Raw genomic sequence first — 9,797 nt, forward strand, 5'->3', positions numbered from 1 at the left:
ACACACACAACATGGCGGGTAGTCGAACTCGGTACCTTTTTGGGTGCGAGGCAAAGAGTACCGCTGAGCCATGATGCTCGATAATGACTTAGATATGTGACCCAACGTCTCAAAACGGTCTTAAGTCGGGATGGACCAGATGCTAAAAAGTCAAAATTATAGTTAAACTGGTCAAAACCATGCAACGTTGGTATTTAGCTCAGTAAAATATGATATTCCTTCTTAAATAAGATTAATGAACTCAACTTAAGTCTGATATTTCTGGCTACAAGTTCCATTTTCAGCATTTTAATCATCCCGACTTAATACCGTTTTGAGACGAGGGGGTCACATATGTCGACAGTGTTTGGTTTATTTTACATCAATCAACCAATCGAGTCTACTGAAAGCGAAACTTTTCCTTAGTCTTTCCAAATAAATTAATATTAGAGAATTACATAGCCCAATCGGTAAAGCACTTGTGTGGCTATGTGGTCTAGTCGTATTACACAACGCTTTCGGATCGGAAGGTCCTGGGTTCGAGCCTCGCGCTAGCGCATAGCTGAGTCCTTGGAAAAGACTCTTTACTCACATTCTCTCACCGTATTCAGGTGTAAAATGAGTACCTGGCCGTTAACAGCGTTGTCTTTGTCTGAAAAATTGTAATATCGCCTAATAGACGTTATGTCCCGTCCTACATGTTAAATGTTGCTGTTGACCAGGGACCCCTTGTAAAGCGCTTTGAGCACATTTAGTGGATATTGCGCTATATAAAAAAAGCTCAATTTTTGTTTCCCAATTAAGGATAACATGACCGATCCGAGGTACAGTCGACATTTTTTTTTTCTGACTCCCCCCCCCCCCCCCCCCCCCCCCCCATGTCTACCCAGCAGTTATTGGGTAGCTGGGCCCGTTAGATCTAGCGGAAAGTATTTTGCGATAGACTGGCGTTTTATCCAAAGGGTAGCAAGCAATTACTATTGTGCGTTTCACCCTATAGAAACCGGGATAAACTCCAACTCCATGAGCCTAATGGCTCTTGAAGTACTACTAGTTTTTTTTTCTGTGGCAGCAGCTTCTTATGGTTCACACTATTATGTTATGACGATCGACCCAATCAGCAAAGTCCGGTCCGCATTCGTGCACCGTCGCGAACCCGCCTGGTAGCATCGTCACAACACACCTTTCGACTAGATGCTCTGCCGTTTCGGGTTCTTGACCACAGCGTGGACATATTGGACAGGAAGTTAGACCCCACCGATGTAACGCACTTGCCGTTAGGCAGCTCCTCGATCGAAGCCTATTCGCAGCTACCCAGTGTCTCCTCTTACTGGTATCAAAGCCTGGCAACTTCTCACCAAGCTTAGAGGAGTGTAAGTCCCCGCCCCCACGAGGGATTGAATTCGTCCAAACCGACTTCCATCTCGTATGTGCAGCTCTGTCCGTAGTCAGGGATTCTGCGTACAAGGGTTGCCGGGACTTATTTCGGCTCGAAACGGGGGCACCGTTCATTATGCGCATGAGAGGGGTACCCCCATTCCCTCTCTCTTTGATCTTACTCAGCCAGTTTCCCGTACTCAGACTCAATCGTGACCTCAGTGTACTTACTTACTGTGACCTTAGTGTACTTACTTCCTGGTTTACAAGACTCATCATTCAAAATTGGTCAGCTGCTGTCACTTTGAGGTGGTAGGTCAGGATGACCTGACACTTCAAATTGAGTCAGAATTTATTTAGATTTCATATGACTTGAGCATTGACATAGATAGTTCGACGATGACGTCACTCGGGTCTTTGTTATTGTTTTTTTTTTTTTGCCATCCGCGTTTATGAGTAATGCTCACTGAACTGTATTAACACGACTATAAACGTTCATGGATACACACAGTTTTGTGTGTTGGTCCGTTATACTTCCGGCTGGCAATGTTATGAGCTTCTTAGCCAAGCGCATACTATCTATAGGGCAGTATCTACTAAACGTTCTCAAGAGTTTTGAAAGACGTGTGAGGTGGGGTGGGGGTGGGGGGAGGGGGGATAGCAATCCCCATCATTTAACATGTAAGGAGAAGCATGGCACCTGTTGGGCAATTTTCCTTTTTCTCGACAGAGATAAAGCTGCTAACGGCAAGGTATTTATATATTTTACACCTGAGTGTGGTGAGATAATGTCAATAAGGACTGTTTTCTAAGGACTCAAGTAGTTGAGATCGGTTTTACTAATGCGGTTTTGTGGTCTTGTGCTCAGACTCTCGCCTTTGGATCGGAATGTCTATGGTTCGAGCCTCGCTCGTCGCATAGTTAAGTCCTTGGAGAAGACTCTTTACTCACATTCTCTCACCGTATTCAGGTGTAAAAAGAGTACCTGGTCGTTAACAGCGTTGTCTATATCCGAAAAAAAATGTGTAATCTCGCCTAAAAGGCGTCATGTCCTGTCCTACATGTTAAACGTTACTGTTGGCCAGGGCTCGAGACTCGCTTGATCGGCGCATAGTTTAGTCCTTGGAAAAGGCCCTTTACTCATATTCTCTCATCTTACTCAGGTGTAAAATGAATGTATGGCCATTAAGAGCGTCGCCTCTGTCGGAAAAGATTGCGATATCCGCTGACAGGCTCGTCATACATGTAAAGTGTTGCTGTTGTCTGGGGACTCATGTAAATCGCTTTGAGCTCGTTTAGTGGATATTAGGCTATATAGATGTTCTGTAATTTTTAAAAGTATTAATATTACTCTTAGAAAATACTGTTTTGAGACTGCAAGTAACATATTAAGCGAACCCTGTGATCAATATTTGGAAGAGGAAGACAATAAATAAGTCTATATTTAGTGTCTTATTAATTTGATTTTACCACCTGTCGTGAGAAGGCATAACCTGTCACTTTTTGTGTACTCTAAAAAAACACGTATTGAAAACTTTGACATTTTATAAAGAGCAATAGCCACTAAACGTGCTCAAAGCGCTTTACAATGGATCCCTGACCAACAGCAACACGTAACATATTGAATGAGACATGGCGCCTGGTAGGTGATATTACATTTTTTTCCGACAAAGACAACGCTGTTAGCGGGCGAGATACTCATTTTATACCTGTGTACTTGCTCAAGACCACACAGCGCATAAAGTATTTCAACTCGGGAAGTGACGCTACGACTGGTGAAGCTTATAGATAGTTCACTTAGGTCTTTGTTATTGTTTTTTGCCATCCACGTTTATGAGTAATGCTCACTGAACTGTATAAACCAGACTATAAACGTCCATGGATACACACAGTTTTGTGTGTTGGTCCGTTATACTTCCGGATGGCAATGTTATGAGCTTCTCAGCCAAGCGCATACTATCTATTGAGCAAGTGCGAGTTTAACTGTTCAAACAATGGCTGGGTAAGATTTTTAGACACAAGATGTTGTTTGTGAATAAAATGTTTGGCACAGCCCCTTTCAAAAATGCTGTATAGCCACGATAGGCCCGGCCCTACCATGACAGCCGCCTCATCTGTGGCACACGCTTCAACGTTTGTGATTGAGATTTCCTATCTTCGAAAAATTCGCGAACAGTTTTGTAGGTACTTATTTAAATAACCTAAGAATGGCCAAATGTGATTTTAAAAGCAACACAGATTCCATGCGCACCGCAGAGGATCGTAATTCGTGGAGACAGCTGACCGGAAACGTGCTCAAGAGTGCAATCCACGATGGATGATGATGATGGTGAGTGGAATAGTATGGCCTTCAGGCATATGTTATAGAGAGAAGTGAGTGAGGAAGATTGAATCGATCAGCTTTTACAATAAGTGGCTACGTGACAGAAGGTAGAACGAAATAAGTATTCACTAATTTGAAATGAATTCAAAGAGAATGTTATTAAAGGAAAGATAATCTAATATTAGAAGGTAAAGTTTTTTCTAAGCCTACGGACATTCTAACTGGAGTGAGATGAATTCAGTTCTTGCTAAAATAAAACTTAAATAAAATTAAATATGAACAATCGTTACTGTGACAGATGGCTTTTATTAAGGGAACTGGCTTGCTCGATTATTTGCACTATTCCAACTCCTCATTATAACCTGAGTACGGTGAGAGAATGTGAATGAAGAGCGAGGCCCGATCGAACCCAGGACCTTCCGACCCGAAAGCGAGTGTCATACCACAAGACCACATAGCCGATTATATTATATATTGAACTATACGGTGCCATGACGATTTAAGTAGCACGATATACAGGCAAATTCACATAATTGGATTCAATAGTCTGATGTTACTTCTCCCAGCAACGGCGGCCATCTTGGTTCTAAACAAAGAAAATCTTCATGATGGCGAGAACTTTTCATTTGTCTTGTGATCAGAATGTGTAAAAGTCAAAACATGATCAGATTTATAATGGATTTTTTTCTTCATCTGGATTCGCTTTTATGCTCGTTGGAGAAATATTTCATCAGGGCGTCCGGCATTGCTCCTATAGTTTAGTGCCAGTTACTAGGTTACGATGAGTCATTACGCAAATGTACAAAAATGTAAAAATAAACAACCAAGAACCACGAGCAACATCTTATATATTAATTTGATAACTTGAGATAGGCCATACTTCTGGCCTTTAGTCCGAACTTGTGAGTGTATAATTAAAAGATAGTATTTAATTTAAATCACAGTTTGGCGTTAAAAATTCGAACACCATGTGGCAAAAATGAATTAAGGTGACGTGTTGTCTTTGTTTTTATAGATATAAGGCGACGGCTCCTCATGGAGAACTTAATATATTTACGAAGTGGGTGATCGCCATCCTTCATAACTTTCTCCATTTTACTTAGACAAAATCTCTTGAACAGTTCTTCCACATTGGAAATTGGGTGAGTATAACTCCTGACTTTATCAATTATCCGATCAATTATCTTAATGTCGCAAATACTGGCATTTCCACACCATGCTGTAATACAAAAAATGATAACAGTCTCCAAAACGGATCTATAAAAAAGGGTGCATAACGTTTTGTCTATGTCAAATTCTGAAAGTTTCCGAATAAAATACATTCTTCTGTTCAATTTAGAGATAACAGGAACGGTTTGTAAATGCCACTGCAATTTATTTTCAATTAAAATATCCAAATATTTGTAAACCGAAACTTGCTCAACAGCTTGATTGTTAACTTTGAGCGGACTGATGGACTTTGTGTTCTTCCTAAAATCAAAAATCATTTCTTTGGTTTTTCCTACATTTAATTTCAGGGAGTTATCTTCACACCAACCAACAAATCTGTCGATCTCAGATCTGTATGCCGTTTCATCATCTGTTGTCCGCTGGCACTTTCCTTCTTGCTTCATTTCTTGTTATCATCAACATAAGTGCCTGCTATAAAAAAGGGTAAAATGCATTTTAAAGAAATAAAAATTTCACAATATTCATTAATTCTTTAATCAATTATTTATTAGAGTATCTAATAACTTGCATCCTTTATTATTCTTAATAAAATCTAGAATTGATGTGTGTAACTAGACAGAGAAAACGCTGTTGACGACCAGGTCATCATTTTACACCTGAATACGGTGAGAGAATGTGAGTAAAGAGCCTTTTCCAAGGACTCAACTATGCGCCGAGCGCGAGGCTCGAACCCAGGACCTTCCGATCCGAAAGCGAGTGTCATACCACTAGGCCACATAGCCGCACATTATATGATACGGTTTAGAGTGATGGGACACATAATATATTATTACAAGAGTACAAGGGAAAGATCACGTATCACGAATGTCCACTTTTTCCAAACCTCTGTGCGTGACCATGTAACAAGCACTTATGGGCTTATTGATGTAATGGAAATCTTTTTAAAAATGACACGAAATATTGTCCATTACAACAATGTTAAACTTGGCCCATGTTATACTGTAAAAAAAATAATTTAAAAATTGAACTTTATATAGCGCAATATCCACTAAATGTGGTCAACAGCAACATTTAACATGTAGGACGGTACATGACGCCTGTTAGGCGATATTACAATTACCTGAATACGGTGAGAGAATGTGAGTAAAGAGCCTTTATTTTATGATACGGGTTAGAGTGATGGGGCACATATTATATAATTTGAAGAGTACAAGAGAAAGATCACGTATCACGAATGTCCACTTTTTCCAAGCCTCTATGACCATGTAACAAGCCCTAATGGGCTTATTAATGTAATGGAAATCTTTTTTTTTTAAATGACGCAAAATATTGTCCATTACAACAATGTTAAACTAGGCCAATGCTATACTGTGCAGGAATGTAAGAATATAGATAACTATCATATAGTTTTTGATACTGGTTGGAGTGATGGGATACATATTATATTATTTGAAGAGTACAAGGGAAAAATCACGTATCACGGATGTCCACTTTTTCCAAACCTCTGTGACCCCCCCCCCCCCCCCCCCCTTCCCTCTCCTTAAGCCATGTCAGAGATCCAAATCTTTCATCCATAAATAAAACGACAGGAAAAGCTATTACCCATTAGAGAGTTATAATTGTGTTTTTATCCACTGTGTTCTATTTGTAAAGATAAATGAAAGCTAAAGACCATTAACAGCACGCAATGGGTATGTGGTATTTACTATGGTATGACATTCGTCTTTGGACCGGAAGATCCAGGATTTGAGTCCCTCCCGCTATAAGCGGCTCATAGTAGAGTGCTTGGAAAAGTTTCTTTCCTCACATTCTCTCACCGTACTCCGGTGTAAAATGAACACGTGGCCGTTAACAGTATTGTCCATGTCTTGTCTTACACGTTCAATGTTGCTGTTGGGTTGGGACTAATTGTAAAGTGCTTTGAGCACGTTTAATTGGATAATGCCCTATATAAAAGCTCAAGTTTGATCTGTTCGTTTGGGCTTAGGTTCTTTCGTTTTCAATGGGGACAATCTTCCCAAAGTGGACATTTGTGGTTTTCCCTCATTCTAATTCAGAGAAGTGAGTGGAGCAGGCACTTATGTTGATGATAACAAGAAATTAAATGAGTAGGAAAGTGCCAGCGGACAACAGAGAATCAAAACTTCGCGGCGGCGTGTATAGATAGTATGCGCTTGGCTTAGAACCTCAAAACATTGCCACCCGGAAGTATAACGTACCAACACACACAACTTTGTGTAACCATGAACGATTATAGTCTGGTTCATACAGTTTAGTGAGAAGTACTCATAAACGAGGATGGCAAAAAACAATAACGAAGACCAGAGTGACGTCATCTTCGTTCTATCTATAGCTCATAGGGTAGAGTCACGATCTCCCCGGCCAAGCGGGGTTGTCGCACCAGTAAGGTCGCGGGTTCGAGCGTAACCTTCGTAAAGTTATAGCCTGACACTGACAAAAAAATGACGTCAAAATGCCAATCTTTCGCCAAAAAAGAAAATAAATCGTGAGGTGTATTCAATAGTTCAATAACTTGTTTCCATGAGCTCTACTAACGACAACACACTAGGCGGTGCAAAAACCAAATAATGACGTCAAAATGCCAGTCTTTTTGGGTTTCAGTGTCAGGCTATAACTTAACGATGGCTACGGAATGGTTCGAGCCCCCAATCGTCGCCGCGGAGTTTTTATTCTCTGTTGTCCTCTGGTGCTTTCCTACTCATTTTATTTCTTGGTTTCCCTCTGTATTCTTCATTTATACCAATATGATTCAATAGTGTGATGTCACTTCCGCCCAGCAACGAGCAGCTTTGTTCTAAACAAAAAAAAACATACTTTTTATTCTTCATGCTGGCTTGAACCTTTTCACATGTCATGTGATCAGAATATATAAAAATCATAACATGATCAGATTTTTTTTCTCCTCTGGATACACTTTTATGCTCGTCGGAGAAATATTTCAATAGGGCGTCCGCCATTGGTCCGATAGTTTAGAACCAGTTACTAGGTTACTATGCGTCATTACTAGGGAAGTGACGTCACAACTGTTGAAGCCTATTTCTTTAAAATAATTTTTACATATATTGCTATTCTCCGTATCACAATAAAACTAATGCCTGAATACCGACGTGCACTTATTTGCAGGTCTGATAAACTAATTCAGTATGGGCTCATTGTTGTAATGGAAATCTTTTTTTTTAATGACGCAAAATATTGTCCATTATAACAATGTTAAACTAGGCCCATAATTGGCTTCGTTTGTGAGACATGCTTTTATCTTCACTTCGCTGAATACCTATAGATGGTATGCGCTTGGCTAAGAAACTCATAACATTGCCATCCGGAAGTATAACGGACCAACACAAAAAAAACTATGTGAAACCTTAAACGTTTATAGTCTGGTTAATACAGTTAAATGAAAATTACTCATAAACGCGGATGGCAAAAAAAAAAACAATAACAAAGACCTGAGTGACGTCATCTTCGAACTATATATAAGATTAATTTTCTCTGACAGCTTTCAATCATACCCACGCTCCCCCAAATCCAGTATTTACGTACTTTGAAAAAGACAAATTTGTATTTAAAATCCTGGTCAGAATAGTCGTCCTTCAATTATCAATCGATTAAGATGACCCTCGTCATGTAAAAAAAAAATAATATCTAAAACATGTTACTTTACATAAAGTCCCAGGTTTTAGAGTTTCTCACAAAACGAAGGTCATTTTAATCGGTCGATATTTGTGGGACGAGTTTTCTGGCTAGAGTTCTAGATACGTGTTTTTTACAGTGTATGACACGAAGTGCTTCATTCATTGTTCATATCACAGACTCATTTAATCAGCCAAGTTCCATGCTGAACCAACCACCGTATATATAACTAAATGAAATAGTATTCGACCGTATTGTTTTCATAGTCTTGCAATAAGATTGCCAGAAACGCACACTGACATTAATTTCAGAAACGCACACTGACATTAATTTACCATCTATCAGTTCCACTGTGATGCCTTATTATGCTGAAAACACATTTTTTTAAATTTGGCCAGAAAACTAGTCCTTCAAATAATATCGATTTTATAAAATTACCCTCAATCTTGTCCAAAATATCTCAAACCTGGGACTTCCTAATGGCAACTTCCTGCTGTCCTAAATTTGTGAGAGTTTTTGAGACGTTCAAAGTCATTTTATTAAATGGATATTTGAAGACTTGAGTTTTTTGGCCAAAATTATTAAAACATGGTTTTATTTTTTTTTTTCAGAATAAGTCAGGGATGGCGGCTGGCTGCGCAGAAAATTATAGAAGGAAGTCGACCGATTTATCAAGATGCTATATGGATAAACCTCCATTGCAGAGGAGGTTTGTATCACGATCAAGCGATACCCAAAGTCCCTAGTGTAAAATAACCCATAGCTAGATTACACACAAGTATCTCCGTGTCTCCTGACCATAGATAGAAACACGGACAGATCGTGACTCTATGAATGAATATATTAGAGAAGCCCAGGTTGTCCATAATTAATTCATCGTAGCCACGATTAGACCAACACTGGGCATGGCGGCGGCATGCAAGATTAACTGGAAGATTATACGAGTAATATTATAGATGGAACGTGATGGACGTCACTCGGCTCTTTGTTATTGTTTTTAGAAACTCAGTTGAATGATTAGTTCTAAATAAATTCTATCAATCATGCTCTAGGGTTAAACATAGTTTTTGTATGAGGGAACGTTATATTCAACTGGAGAATGTTGTGAGAATTTTACTTACACGCAATGCATCAATAGGAATATTAAATATTATAGATGGAACGAAATTGCCGTCACTCAGCTCTTTCTAATAGTTTTAAACCGCAATTTTAATGATTAGTTCTCACTGAATTTTATTTATATCAATCATACTATAAAAGTTTAACGTTACACATAGTTTTGTGTGTTGGTACGTTA

At 39.2% G+C, this 9,797-nt stretch overlaps 1 long non-coding RNA gene across 2 annotated transcripts; it reads left to right on the plus strand.

Annotated features, from left to right (window-relative positions):
- The first annotated feature begins 3,689 nt into the window (after positions 1-3,689).
- LOC144955910 (uncharacterized) lies at positions 3,690-9,546 on the plus strand. Of its 2 annotated transcripts, none has more exons than XR_013641846.1 (3): positions 3,690-3,786; positions 5,197-5,332; positions 9,112-9,546. It is a non-coding gene; the product is annotated as an uncharacterized LOC144955910 (long non-coding RNA). The 2 variants fall into 2 exon arrangements; XR_013641845.1 differs by having other exon boundaries at positions 3,696-3,867.
- The last annotated feature ends 251 nt before the right edge of the window (positions 9,547-9,797 follow it).

Source organism: Berghia stephanieae, chromosome 10, assembly GCF_034508935.2.
Source record: "Berghia stephanieae isolate SIO BIC M18660-M18661 chromosome 10, UCSD_Bste_1.3, whole genome shotgun sequence".
NCBI classification, from domain to species: domain Eukaryota; kingdom Metazoa; phylum Mollusca; class Gastropoda; order Nudibranchia; family Aeolidiidae; genus Berghia; species Berghia stephanieae.